Source organism: Thalassophryne amazonica, chromosome 7, assembly GCF_902500255.1.
Source record: "Thalassophryne amazonica chromosome 7, fThaAma1.1, whole genome shotgun sequence".
In the NCBI taxonomy this organism is placed as follows: Eukaryota; Metazoa; Chordata; class Actinopteri; order Batrachoidiformes; family Batrachoididae; genus Thalassophryne; species Thalassophryne amazonica.
The window spans coordinates 31,753,885-31,768,210 of NC_047109.1; the positions used below are offsets into that span (position 1 = coordinate 31,753,885).

Below are 14,326 nucleotides of genomic sequence, written 5' to 3' on the forward strand. Positions count from 1 at the left end.
CAGCTTGTCCACAATTTCTCGGATAGTCACATGACTGAAAAGCCACTGAAAGCCGTCTGAATCTTCGTAATGGTTGACGAGCTGAGCATGTTACAACATGTCTAACAGACCTCGTATGTTCTCCTGCATTCATTTTATCATTTGTCTAAATTTATCAAGATGGAACACAATAACAAAAGCATTTATTTGAGCAATTTTCCATCAATTAATACCATCATTTTACTAACCTGAAAGTAATTATTTTGTTCATTAGATTACTAGCTTAGTCAGAAAGCACTGACAATAACAATTGTAGTTTTTTTTTTTTTTGTAGGCCAAGGTAATGTGATACAACATCAGAACAGTTGTCCAAAACCTGAAAATTTTGGATTTACAGCAATATAAATCAGAGAAAAGGAGAAAATCCTCATAATTTAAAAACCAGAAACAGAGAAGGCATTTTTGCTTGATAAAGAACCTGTAATTAAGTTTCTGGTTGTGAACAACTTGTTTCAGATGCAAACTTTAATTTTAATCAAGCAACCCTGACAATAGATTCATAGTTGTCTTATTCTGGAAGATGGCCAAAATTTAGGCCATGTCAGTGACTTTTTTGTAAAAATTCTGAGCTGGATCATTTATTCATTCAATGTGTCATATATGTTTGCAGTGCTGTGTGTTTGATCACATATTTTAGAATTGGTACTATTTATTAATGTAGAACAGTTTCCTCAGTGGGATAAGAAGTTGGGCTCAGCAATATCTAGACCTGTATTTATTTCTAGTCAGGCTACCTGTATGTGTGTCATTGGGCAAGACACTTCATCTTTATTGTCTCAGTCCACCAGTTGTAAATGGGCACCAGCTTTGGTTGGGGAACTAACCTGCTTCAGACTCGCATTCTATCCAGGGCGAGTCATAAGGCTAATTTCCATTATACTCCAAAATGTGCAAATTGAAGCAGTGAATTAAAAATAGACTTAATGGAAACACATACATTTAACTAAAAATCACAATAACGTTTTTCAGCCATATTTGCAAGAAGTTGTATGGAAACACTAATTTTTTTTTTTTTTTTTTTTGCAATTACATGACATTCTAAAATACATGACACGTTACATGTGGATGGAGTAAAAGACTGAAAGCTTGTTAAACATTTTAAGAGATGACTTTAAACTGTAACTGACATGATCTTTTTTGTTGCTGATTCACATTATTTTGTGAAAATATGTTTTGTTTTGTTTAAAAAAAAAAAGATCGAAATGAATGATTTAATTGTGATACTAACACATTATTTTGGCAAAATACTACCGCTATAGTGACGCCGGTTGGTGTCGCAAGGTTAAAAGCAACTGAAACGCTACAATGTCAGGTTTAGAGTACATCCAAAAGTATTCACAACACTTTATTCTTTCCACTTTTTTCTTTTTTTATCTTACAGCCCTATTCCACAATGAAATAATTTTTTCCTCAAACTTCTACACCATAATGACAATGTGAAAAAAGTTATTTTTATTTTTTTTTTTATTTTTTTTTTTGCAAACTTATTAAAAATAGAAAAACGAACAAATCACATAAGTATTCACAGGCTTTGCCATGAAGCTCAAAATTGACCTCAGGTGCATTATGTTTCCCCTGATCATCCTTGAAATGGTTCCACAGCTTAGTTGGAGTCCACCTGCGGTAAATTCAGTTTATTAGACATGATTTGAAAGGCACACACCTATCTACGTATAAGGTCCCACAGTTGACAGTGCATGTCAAAGCACAGACCAAGCATGAAGTCAAAAGAATTGTCTGTAGATCTCTGAGACAGGATTGTCTTGTGGCAGAAATCTGTCCGTGATAAACTGCCAAACTATAATATGTAGCCCTAAAAACTATATATATTCTGAATCTTCATTACATGGGAACAAACTGGTACCATTTTTTTTTTTAAGTTGAACTGAAAATTACCCCCAAAATAGCCATTTATGTAAGACCATACAGTGTTGTACCATGTGCTTTTCATGCTGCCATTTCTGTCTGTCTTTCTGTCTGTCCGGGATAAACTCCCAAACTATATGATGTAACCCTAAAAACTATATATATTGTGAATCCTCATGACATGGGGAACAAACTGGTACCATATTTTTAAAAGTTGAACTGAAAATTACCCCTAAAATGGGGGGCGCTAGTGAACACCTGATGGAGTAGATGTTTCTTGACAGAGCTCCTCTGACCCTCGCTGCATTTTAGTCACTATTCGATGTACGAGGGCTGTCAATAAAGTTACGGTCCTTTTTATTTTTTTCAAAAACTATATGGATTTCATTCATATGTTTTTACGTCAGACATGCTTGAACCCTCGTGCGCATGCGTGAGTTTTTCCACGCCTGTCGGTGACGTCATTCGCCTGTGAGCACTCCTTGTGGGAGGAGTCGTCCAGCCCCTCGTCGGAATTCCTTTGTCTGAGAAGTTGCTGAGAGACTGGCGCGTTGCTTGATCAAAATTTTTTCTAAACCTGTGAGACACATCGAAGTGGACACGGTTCGAAAAATTAAGCTGGTTTTCAGTGAAAATTTTAACGGCTGATGAGAGATTTTGAGGTGATTCTGTCGCTTTAAGGACTTTTCACGGTGCGAGACGTCGTGCAGAGCTCTCAGCCGCCGTCGTCAGCCTGTTCAAGCTGAAAACCTCCACATTTCAGGCTCTATTGATCCAGGACGTTGTGAGAGAACAGAGAAGTTTCAGAAGAAGTCGGTTTCAGCATTTTCATATTCCACTGTTAAAGGAGATTTTTTTAATGAAAGACGTGCGGACGGGTCCGCGCGTCGGGACGCAGCCGCCGCGACGCTCCGCCACAGGAAAAACACCTCTGTTGAAAGCCTTAAGGACAAGTTGGAACATGTCCTGCCTGTTAAACAATTTCTCATATACTCACTCCACTGAAAGCCATCAAAAGCCGCCTGGATTTTACAAATGGTTATCAACACGGAGGTGTTTTTCCTGTGCCGCCGCACCGCGTCGGCTGCGTCCCGACGCGCGGATCCGTCCGCACGTCTTTCATTAAAAAATCTCCTTTAACAGTGGAATATCCGGATAAAATGCTGAAACCGACTTCTTCTGAAACTTCTCTGTTCTCTCACGACGTCCTGGATCAATAGAGCCTGAAATGTGGAGGTTTTCAGCTTGAACAGGCTGACGACGGCGGCTGAGAGCGCTGAGCGACGTCTCGCACCGTGAAAAGTCCTTAAAGCGACAGAATCACCTCAAAATCTCTCATCAGCTGTTAAAATTTTCACTGAAAACCAGCTTAATTTTTCGAACCGTGTCCACTTCGATGTGTCTCACAGGTTTAGAAAAAATTTTGATCAAACAACGCGCCAGTCTCTCAGCAACTTCTCAGACAAAGGAATTCCGACGAGGGGCTGGACGACTCCTCCCACAAGGAGTGCTCACAGGCGAATGACGTCACCGACAGGCGTGGAAAAACTCACGCATGCGCACGAGGGTTCAAGCATGTCTGACGTAAAAACATATGAATGAAATCCATATAGTTTTTGAAAAAAATAAAAAGGACCGTTACTTTATTGACAGCCCTCGTAATTGACTCAGTGTTTGATCCGACGGGAACGCACCTTTCATATAACATCATCAAGATGACGAAACCAAGAAGTGAAAGAGGAAAGAAGCTTGAAAAACCTAACAATGAGAGCGATACCTAACCACCTGCGCTAGCCGAGGACCTTGAGCAACTTCTGCTACAGCTAGCAAGTTGGACAATGAGGAACCGACAGACATCTTCTCGGCCATTCACAGCTTACAAAATAGGATGGATGAGAGATTCATCACGCTCGAGGCCTCTCTATGGGTTACCCGGGCGTCCGTGATGAGTCTGGGTGCCCGGGTTCAAGATGTTGAGAAGGCTGGCTGTGACTGTGAGCGGCGTATAAAGCTGGTTGAGAATGCTCTTGACACACTTCGAGACGAAAACGAAAGGCTGGGTCATAAAGTGGTGGACTTAGAAGCTCGTTTCAGGAGACAAAACATCAAGATAGTGGGAATTCCTGAAAAGATGGAGAAACGTCACATGGAAATGTTTTTGTCTAAGTTCCTCCCTGAGCTGCTTGTTGCAGACAAGTTTGAAAAGCCAATAAAAGTAGACCGAGTGCACCGGCTGGGTGCTCGCGTACCTGGAGAGGGTGAACGTCCGCGCGTAATCATCGCTCGTCTGCATCACTATTTCATCAAGGAGAAGATATTGCGGCTTGCACGTGAGGCATTCCCGCTCTACTACAACGACGCCGATCTTCATCTTTCCAGATCTCCCAGCCGAGGTGGTGAGGCAGCGCCAGGTCTTCGGGGATGTGCGTAAGCATCTAATGGCTTGCGGCGCACGGTGTGGATTCATCTATCCAGCCCATCTCCGCGTGTCTTTTGGATCCACTATTAAAGTATTTTCTTCGCTTCACGACACGGAGGTCCACGCGGGCACTTTGGAAGAAGGCTGAACTGTTAAGCTTGGTGTTTCGGAGTTCTCAGGATTATAGGTGACTTTTTTGTTACTTTCCTTGAACATTTGTTCTCATCCAGATGTTCCATCTATCCCTACGTGAATATGTGGGCTATACATTCTCACTTTGTTTAGGAAAGTGGGAAGGAGGGAGGGGGGTATATGTTTATATGTTTTTATGTGTTCTCTTATTTTTGTGCTTCTTTAATGCATATTTACACTGCAATTTTCTTTTTGTGGGTTTATCCGAGTCATTAACACAGCAAGGTGGTTTTAAGTTTATCAGTTGGAATGTGCATGGTCTGGGACATGTGTTGAAAAGAGTTAAAGTTTTTTCACATTTAAAATCATTATCTGCTGACATAGTTTACCTTCAAGAAACGTACATTAGACCAGCCAAAGAGCAATTGCTTAAATGCAGCTGGGCTAACCAGATTTTCCAATCTACCTTTTCAAGCATTGCGAGAGGGGTGGCAATTTTGATTAAAAGGACTGTACCTTTCAGGCATATTTCCACTGTCAAAGACCCGAATGGTCGTTTCCTTTTGGTAACCAGCTATATTCACTCATTCCATGTCACACTTTTAAATGTTTATGGCCCCAACTTTGACAATCCCTCTTTTTTTCGTAAAATACTCAAAATGATTCCCAATCTGTCTCAGACCCATGTGATATTTGGTGGAGACTTTAATTGTGTGCTAGATGCACATATAGATAAATTCTCTCAAATTTCTCATGTGATGGCCTCCTCAATTCAGTTGAAAACCTTAATGAGTGCGAACAACTTGGTTGATATATGGAGATTATGTAATCCTACTGTAAGGGACTATTCATATTTTTCACAAGTATACAAATCTTACTCTAGAATAGACTATTTCTTGCTAGATTCCAAATTGTTACCCTATGTAATCTCCACTAAATATCTCAATATTCTTATTTCAGATCACTCCCCAACTTCAATAGTTTTAGATTTACGCTTTTCAAAGCAGGCATATAACTGGCGGTTTAATCCACATCTTTTGACTGAAAAATCTTTTCCACAATTTATTGCGGATAAAATCTTAGAATTTACAGAGACCAATGATAAAAATGATTTGTCTGACTAGGTGTTGTGGGAAACTTTTAAAGTAGTGTTACGGGGGCATATTATATCGTTTGAAGCTTCTTTAAAGAAGAGACGTAGACAGCGTCTACTAGATATAGAAGCTAAGCTAGCAGAGCTTGAACAAGCACATAAGGCCTCTCCCGGCTCAACTGTCCTGCAGGATATCCTGAAGTTAAAATATGAGTATAATTCCATTCTATCAACCAAAGTAAGTGAACAACTCATCAGAATTAAACAAAAGCATTTTGAGCTTGGTGAGAAACCCCACGACATTTGAGAGGAATCCAATCTAACAGGGCAATACATAAAATAAAATCTAAATCCGGGGAAATTATAATAGACCCTAAGGCTATTAATGACAGATTTAAAGAGTATTATGAAGAACTCTATAGGTCAAAATCCAAAGGAGGCATTTCAGCCTGGCTAGAGAAGTGGGATCTCCCAATTTTAAATGATGCATCACGTAATGCTTTGAATGCTGAAATCACCATTCAGGAGATAGTATCAGCAATTAAATCCTTTCCCAATGGCAAGGCTGCAGGTCAGGATAGCGTTGGCATTGAAATTTACAAAAACAAAATGCTGAAAAAAATTGCCCCTTTGTTACTTAGAATGTTTAAGCATTCATTTCAAACTAAGGAATTCCCAAGAACATTATATGATGCCAACATCTCATTATTATTGAAGGAAAGGAAGGATGAAATGGAACCTTCATCCTACCGTCCCATTTCCTTATTAAATACCGATTTGAAAATATTTACTAAGTTATTGGCAAATAGATTAAATATCCACATTAGTTCAATCATTCATCCTGACCAGACTGGGTTTGTACCTAATAGGTTTTCATTTTGTAACATTAGGAGACTAATGAACATCATGTATCATCGACATTGGCAAACTCAAAAAGTCGCAGCTTTATGTTTAGACGCAGAAAAGGCATTTGATCAGGTGGAATGGGCCTATATGGTGGTAGTATTAGAAAGTCTGGGTGACCAGTTTATCTCCTGGGTGAAGTTACTATACGAGGTCTGTCCATAAAGTATCGTACCTTTTTTATTTTTTTCAAAAACTATATGGATTTCATTCATATGTTTGGACATGTCCAGCTCTCCACAAGTTATTTTATACTCACTCGACTGGTAAGCACTGAAAGCCAAAATAGACATGTCCCAGCTTGTCCGCTAGGTGTTCCTTTGTCTCGCTTCATCAGCGAATCGGTCGTGACGCACGAAGCCTCCGCGCGGCTTTCCATGACAAAATCTCTTGTTAAAAGTGAAATCTGCCGGAAAATGGCTGATTTCCAGGTCTTGTAATAACCAGAGAAAGAGCACACGACGGTCTCGTATCCACAGAGCCATCAGCTTAGAAATGATCCAGTGGTTTGTGCCGAATCGTCGCAGCTCGCAGCGCGGCGCCACGACCGTCCTTAAAGGGGTCCTTAAAGCTGTAGTTAAAGTCCTTATTCTCTGTGAAGCCTGTAAAATTTTCACTGAAAGCCAGATAAATTTTTCGAATGGTTTCTAGGTGCCAGTCTCTAACAGCTTCTGAAAAAATTCTGATGGAATAAAAGTCCTTTTCATTCCGCCATTTCCAGACAATGAAAATCCAACGAGGGGGCGGGACCACTCCTTCCACAAGGCGTGCTCACAGGCGAATGACGTCACCGACAGGCGTGGAAAAACTCACGCATGCGCACGAGGGTTCAAGCATGTCTGACGTAAAAACATATGAATGAAATCCATACAGTTTTTAAAAAAAATAAAAAGGACCGTTAATTTATGGACAGACCACGTATAGGCATACATCAGCTTCCATTTTTACCAACCAAGAACGATCAGCACCTTTTCCTTTGCATCGGGGCACCCATCAGGGTTGTCCCCTAAGCCCCCTACTTTTTGCAATTGCTATTGAGCCCCTCGCCATAGCGATTAGGAACAGTCCCTCCGTTAACCCAGTCTGGTTAGGTAGAGTTGATCATTCCATATCACTGTATGCTGATGATGTGGTTATCTTTTTATCTAATCCTGAAAGCTCAGTTCCAGCTTTATTAGATTTGGTAAAATCTTTTGGGGAAATTTCTGGCTATCCCATTAATTGGCAGAAAAGTGAATTTATGGTTCTGGGGGCTGATCTTGACGTAGATTTTTTAGAAAATCTCCCTTTTAAAAAACTGACCAGTTAAAATACCTAGGTGTTACCTTGCCAAAAAAATTCTAAGTTAATTTTTAAGTATAATCATCTTGATAAAATTAAAAATTAAAGCAGGATATTGAGAAATGGAGAAGCCTTCCTATTTCTATGGTAGGTTGCATAAATGCAATAAAATGGTCTCACTTCCAAAATTTTTGTACATTTTCCAAAACTTGCCCATTTACTTGACAAAGCAATTCTTTAAATCGATAGATTCAATAATTCTTCCTTTTATTTGGGGCTATAAAGCCCACAGAATAACTAAGGCTCATTTATGTAAGCCCAAATCGATGGGGGGGCTAGGTTTGCCCAACTTTCAACATTACTATTGGGCAGCACTCTGCCGCACGTTGGTCTACTGGCAAATGGAGTACACATTGGACTCAATGCCTGACATTCCTCCTTGGGTGGCCATTGAAAGTGAAGAGGTTGAAAATAGTTCTTTCCCTGCCCTTCTTTTTTCACCTCCTAGTCCAAATGTTAAGGTGCACAATTTTGTTGTCTCAAACTGTATAAAAATGCTCAATCAAATTAGGAAAAAAATATTCCTTATCAAATACAAATATTCATACACCGATATCACGTAATCACACTTTTCCCCCATCCTTGTTAGACAATTGGAATGAAAAAGGAATTGTTTCTCTTAAGGATTTATATGTTGCTAGACAGTTTGCCTCCTTTGCTCAACTAAAAGATAAGTTCTCTCTGCCTGCAAGGCATTTTTTTCGATATCTGCAAGTTAGGAACTTTGCCAGAATATCCCTGAATTCGAGTCCTTACCTGAGGAGATGCCAGTTTATAAGCTTGTCTCGAGCTCGCCTGAATCCAAAAAGTTGGTGTCTGGGTTTGTTGATCTCTTTTTAGTTCAGTGTAACGCTTTACCCTTGAAAAATGCGTGGGAAGGGGAGCTGGGCTTACAGATAAAGGATGAGGAATGGGAGGAGATTCTGAACAAAATCCGGTCCTGCTCTATAAATGCAAGGCATCAATTAATTCAGTTTAAAATTTTGCACAGGATGCATTACTCTAAGACTAAATTGCACAAAATTTTTCCTTCTACCTCTCCTTTATGTGTCGGTTGTAAATGTGCGGAGGGCTCTCTGACCCATTTATTTTGGTCTTGCACAAAATTGCATAATTTTTGGCTGGACGTTTTTCAGTGGTTTGAAGGTATGTATGAGTGCTGTTTAACCCCAGATCCCAAAGTAGCATTGTTTGGGTTATCTCGATCTCTTCTGTGCCTCAGCTCCTCTGAACGACACACAATTGAATATGGTATGATTATAGCAAAAAAGATTATATTAACTTTATGGAAAACTGATACTGTACCCCAATTCAAAATGTGGTTGTCTGAAATTTTAAACATCTTGCATATGGAAAAGATTAGGTATTCCCTTCAGGATAAAGCGGACAAATTTATCAAGATTTGGCAACCTTTTCTGGACTATTTAGGAAAACATAGAACTGTTTTATAGCAGCTGTTCAAGATGCCACCAAAAAAAAATATGCATATATATATATATATATATATATACGAGGTCTATTAGAAAAGTATCCGACCTTATTATTTTTTTCAAAAACCATATGGATTTGAATCACGTGTGATTACATCAGACATGCTTGAACCCTCGTGGGCATGCGAGAGTTTTTTCATGCCTGTCGGTTACGTCATTCGCCTGTGGGCAGTCTTTGAGTGAGGAGTCGTCCACCCGCTCGTCGATTTTTTTCATTGTTTAGGAATGGCTCAGAGACTGTTGCTTTGTTTGATAAAAAATTTTTCAAAACTGTAAGGCACAACTGAGTGGACACCATTCAATAAATTCAGCTGGTTTTCGGTAAAAATTTTAACGGCTGATGAGAGATTTTGGTCTGGTAGTGTCGCTTTAAGGACGGTCCACGGCGCCTGACGGCGATCTGCGCTTCGAGGCGGCAGCGTCTCGCCGTTTCAAGTTGAAAACTTCCACATTTCAGGCTCTGTTCACGCAGTAAGTCGGCAGAGAACAGAGAACTTTCAGAAGAAGTCGGCATGAGGAGTTTATTCGGACATTCCATTGTTAACGGTCATTTTGTAATGAAAGAACGTGCGGGCAGAGTTGCATGTCGGGCTGGACCCGACCGCGGGGGGTCGCGGCAGGAAAAACACCTCCGTTGGAAATCTTAACGGGCAAGTTGGAACATGCCCAAGCTGTTAAACAATTTCTCAGTTACTCACTTGTTGAAAGCCATTAAAAGCCGCCTGAATTCTACAAATGGTTTTCAACACGGAGGTGTTTTTCCTGTCGCAGCGCACACAGATTTGCCGAGTCGTCACGGAAACGACTCGGCGAATTTGCGCGTACGTCTTTCATTAAAAAAATGTCCTTAAACAGTGGAATGTCCGCATAAATTCCTCATGCCGGCCTCTTCTGAATCTTCTCTGTTCTCTCACGATGTCCTGGGTGAATTAAGCCTTAAATTAGGTTGTTTTCAGCTCGAAACAGGCCGACGACAGCGCCTGGAAGCGCTGCAGGACGTCCCGCTCCGTGGGAAGTCCTTACACCGACAGAAACACCCCATAATCTCTCATCAGCCGTTAAACTTTTCACAGAAAACCAGCTTAATTTCTTGAATAGTGTCCACTCGGATATTCCTCACAGGTCCAGAAAAAATTTTGATAAAGCAACGCGCGCCGTCTCGAGCAGCGTGTGAAACAAAGGAATTCAGCCGAGAGGGCGGGACCACATCTCACTCAAGGCCTGCCCACAGGGAAATGACGTCACCGACACGCGTGAAAAAACTCACACATGCGCACGATGGTTCAAGCATGATTGGTGTAATCGCATGTCATTCAAATCCATATAGTTAAAAAAATAAATAAAAGGGTCGGTTTATTATCTAAGAGACCTCGTATATGTATATATATGTATATATGTGTTTATATTTCTCTGTCTTAAGAGAAAAAATGTGTAGCAGTGTAACAATGTTGGTCCTTTTTTTTTTCTTCTTTCCTTTTTTCCCCTCTTTTGTGTGTGTATGTTATTTGATTTCTGTCGCTTTGTTTGTTTGTTTGTTTGTTTGTTTTGTATACTTGACAGGAACGTTTGGGGATTCTTTACTGTTCAGTTGTTATTACTGTTTGCTCACGTTGTATATAAATCTGCAAAACTTTAATAAACACATTTGGCAAAAAAAAAATAAAATTACCTCCAAAATAGCCCTCTGTGTGTATGACCAGGCAGATTCTAATTTCCAGCCCTGTATATGTGTTGGCCATCACTGTTTATTTAATCCCTTTCTACAGCACACTCAGCACAGCCACAGCGCACTCAGCAAAACAACAACATGCTTAGGCTGAGGCTGTGAGTATGACCAGGCAGATTCAAATTTCCAGCCCTGTATATGTGTTGGCCATCTCTGTTTATTTAATCTCTTCCTTCAGCTACTTTGTTCTCAACTGTTAAGCACCTGACTGTCCTGTACAACCCAGTTTGCCTTCCTGTCTGAATACATTCATTTTATGTTTGTAAAATTGCAATGTGAAAACAGTGAAATACACCACTACCTCAATTTTGATTCATTGATATTTACATGTACTTTTACCTACATTTTGTGTGTAATTTTGTTATAAATTTAATTGCAAAACAAAGTCTGCATGAAGGGCTTCAAATGTGTTTGTCTTTTAACCAAGATTTTCCACTTACCTTGGGGAGTCCACCTCTTATAGTTCTGCTGGACAAACTTTAGCCCATTAACTATTATATTTATAAGTCATCAGCATTACACAAACAAATGTTGGTTAATTGTTTTGATTAAAATGATTGGCATTTGGCTTATGTCTAAAACAGGTTAACCCGGGCAGCGCTGGGTACCCCAGCTAGTCATTCATAAATGGAGGAAGTTCAGATTAACTAGGACTCTTCCCAGAGCTGGCCACCTGTCTAAACTGAGCAATCATGGGAGAAGGGCCTTAGTCAGGGAAGTGACCAAGAACCAATGGTCACTCTGTCAGAGCTCCAGTATTCCTCTGTGGTGAGAGGAGAACCTTCCAGAAGGACAATCATTTCTGCAACAATCCACCAATCAGGCCTGTATGGTAGAGTGGCCAGACCGAAGCCACTCCTTAGTAAAAGGCACATGGCAGCCCATCTCTGAGTTTGCCAAAAAGCACCTGAAGGACTCTCAGATGATGAGAAACAACATTCTCTGGTCTGATGAGACAAAGATTGAACTCTTTGGCGTGAATGCCAGGCATCATGTTTGGCGGAAACCAGGCACCATCCCTACAGTGAAGCATGGTGGTGGCAACATCATGCTGTAGGGATGTTTTTCAGCGGCAGGAACTGGGAGACTAGTCAGGATTGAGGGAAAGATGAATGCAGCAATGTACAGAGACACATTATGTCAAAGAGGTACAGCAGCAGTCTTGCTGAGCTGAAAACACTGTCAATCCCCACAAGCAGCTCAGAAGAAAAACATTATTTTCTCAGTGTCTGAAAGCTCGTATGAGAGAGACACTTCAAAGATGAACAGAGAAGATAATGTTGCAGTTATATGTGGTGATCAGACCACAGGCTTCAGACAAATAATGAATCTGAAGCAGATGACAAATACCAGGTTGACAGGGATGTCGATGGCATGAATATAATTCCCCACAATTTACAACACCCAAATAATATTAAATGGACCTTTATATTTATTAAATGAAACATTAATCATATATTGTACATTAAACCCCAGGATTTTGCCAACATACTGTAATTGTGACATCAGACTGGCCCATAGGCATACAAGGTTCTTATTTGATGTTTTAAACAGGGATTTTCCACCTTGGTTCTTTTAATGAATCCCATCTTTACAAGCACTGTTAGAAAAAAAAATTAACAGCCCAGCACATCTGTAAGACGTGTCTGTGTTTGTGTATCTTATAAGTATCTGACCTCAGTCATTTTTTCCCTCTCTCAACAGAACACATGTACTAAAAAAAAAATAAAAATAAAAAAATAAATAAAAATGGGTTGAAATATAAATCACTTACCTTGTTTTATGTTTTTTTTTTTTCCCCATTTCAGAAGAAAGCATTGGTCCTTCCATGAAGCAATCCTTAGAAAAAAATGCACCCTCCAAATATACTGTAAATCTGTTTTGTAGCTCTCCTACATTTGTTGTAATGCTCACATTCTGCATGTCGTCGCTTTCCTTTGAGCACAGCTACAATGCACATACGCAGTATATGACATATTTTCTTGTCAGTGTCAGAGTTCCAGTGTCTGACTTCGTGGAGTGATGTCACATGTGTATCACAGCTTAAACAGGAAGTTGGAATGTGGAATTTCTGCGGGAAATTTTTAATCTTATAAAATTTCCACATTGTCTGTTTATAGCGTTTTTTTTTTATTATTATATTATTTGGGGCATAGTACATTATGTATACCGTATTTTCCGGACTATAAGTCGCACCGGAGTATAAGTCGCACCAGCCACTTTATCCATTATAAAGAAAAATAAACCATAAATAAGTCGCACCGGAGTATAAGTCGCACCAGCCACTTTATCATTATAAAGAAAAATAAACCATAAATAAGTTGCACTGGACTATAAGTCCCATGGACATACAGGTATGTTAACTTAACATGAAAAGTTCAGATGATAATATTGTGACGGCTACCGTTTTCAGATGCATATTTCACCAGTCGTAACTTACAATCTGCAGAGTATGATTTTCTTTTTGGTGGCATTTTTTCGGGCCTTCTCCGTTGTCTTGTTAAGTTATCAGTAACGTTGAAATTTTTATTTTTCTATGGTAGTCAGAAGTCGCAGGAACAGTCACACAAGCCTTGAGTGCCCTCTCGTGAGCTGCATTTTACCTACAGATATGTTTGTATTTTGCGGACCACATTGCGAGCCGAACCATGCAGCACCTACCTGCGCAGCTCATGACCACCCAGCGTTGTCGATCCAGCTCCTTCCAAGTGCAGACGCTAATCCTCCGCCGTCGCTCAGTGCTCCCATGCAGCTCTCAGCGTCAACTCTGCTCACACTGATATCCAAGGGTTGAAGCTGTTTTGTTCGCCATGCCGGAATAACAGCAAGCACCGTATTCGTCAGCTTCACACGCTGTGGGTGAGGTGAGGAATACGCGTCCAACGTTCTGTTCTCTGATTGGTTATCGCGACCAGCGTGACTTATAGGACGGCCGCCATACTACAGTGTCCATGATGCATTGCATTTCCTTTTCTGGTGGCCATTTTAAAACATAGATCGACTCTGTCACGTAAAATTGTTTTGTTACAGTAAATTAATTGCGATCCTACCGGTATATTTTTCATTTATAAGTCGCACCGGAGTATAGGTCGCACCCCCGGCCAAAACATGTAATAAAGTGCGACTTATAGTCCGGAAAATACGGTAATCTTATGTGAAGCATAACAAACAATGTCACGTGTGCTTTAAGGCAATATTGGATTAACTCCTTCTAAGCTTGTATATCCCATCGGTGGGAAATTTCACTTTTTATTTTTGAGATACTGACAAGCCAAAATGAGGTGGGTGGTAGGGTGTTAAAGAAAACAATAACAGGA

At 40.2% G+C, this 14,326-nt stretch overlaps 1 protein-coding gene across 3 annotated transcripts in view; it reads left to right on the forward strand.

Annotated features, from left to right (window-relative positions):
* The window catches only part of cdk14 (cyclin-dependent kinase 14), a 715,009-nt gene that overhangs the window by 365,399 nt on the left and 335,284 nt on the right, over positions 1–14,326 (forward strand). The gene's annotated exons all lie outside the window — the stretch shown is intronic.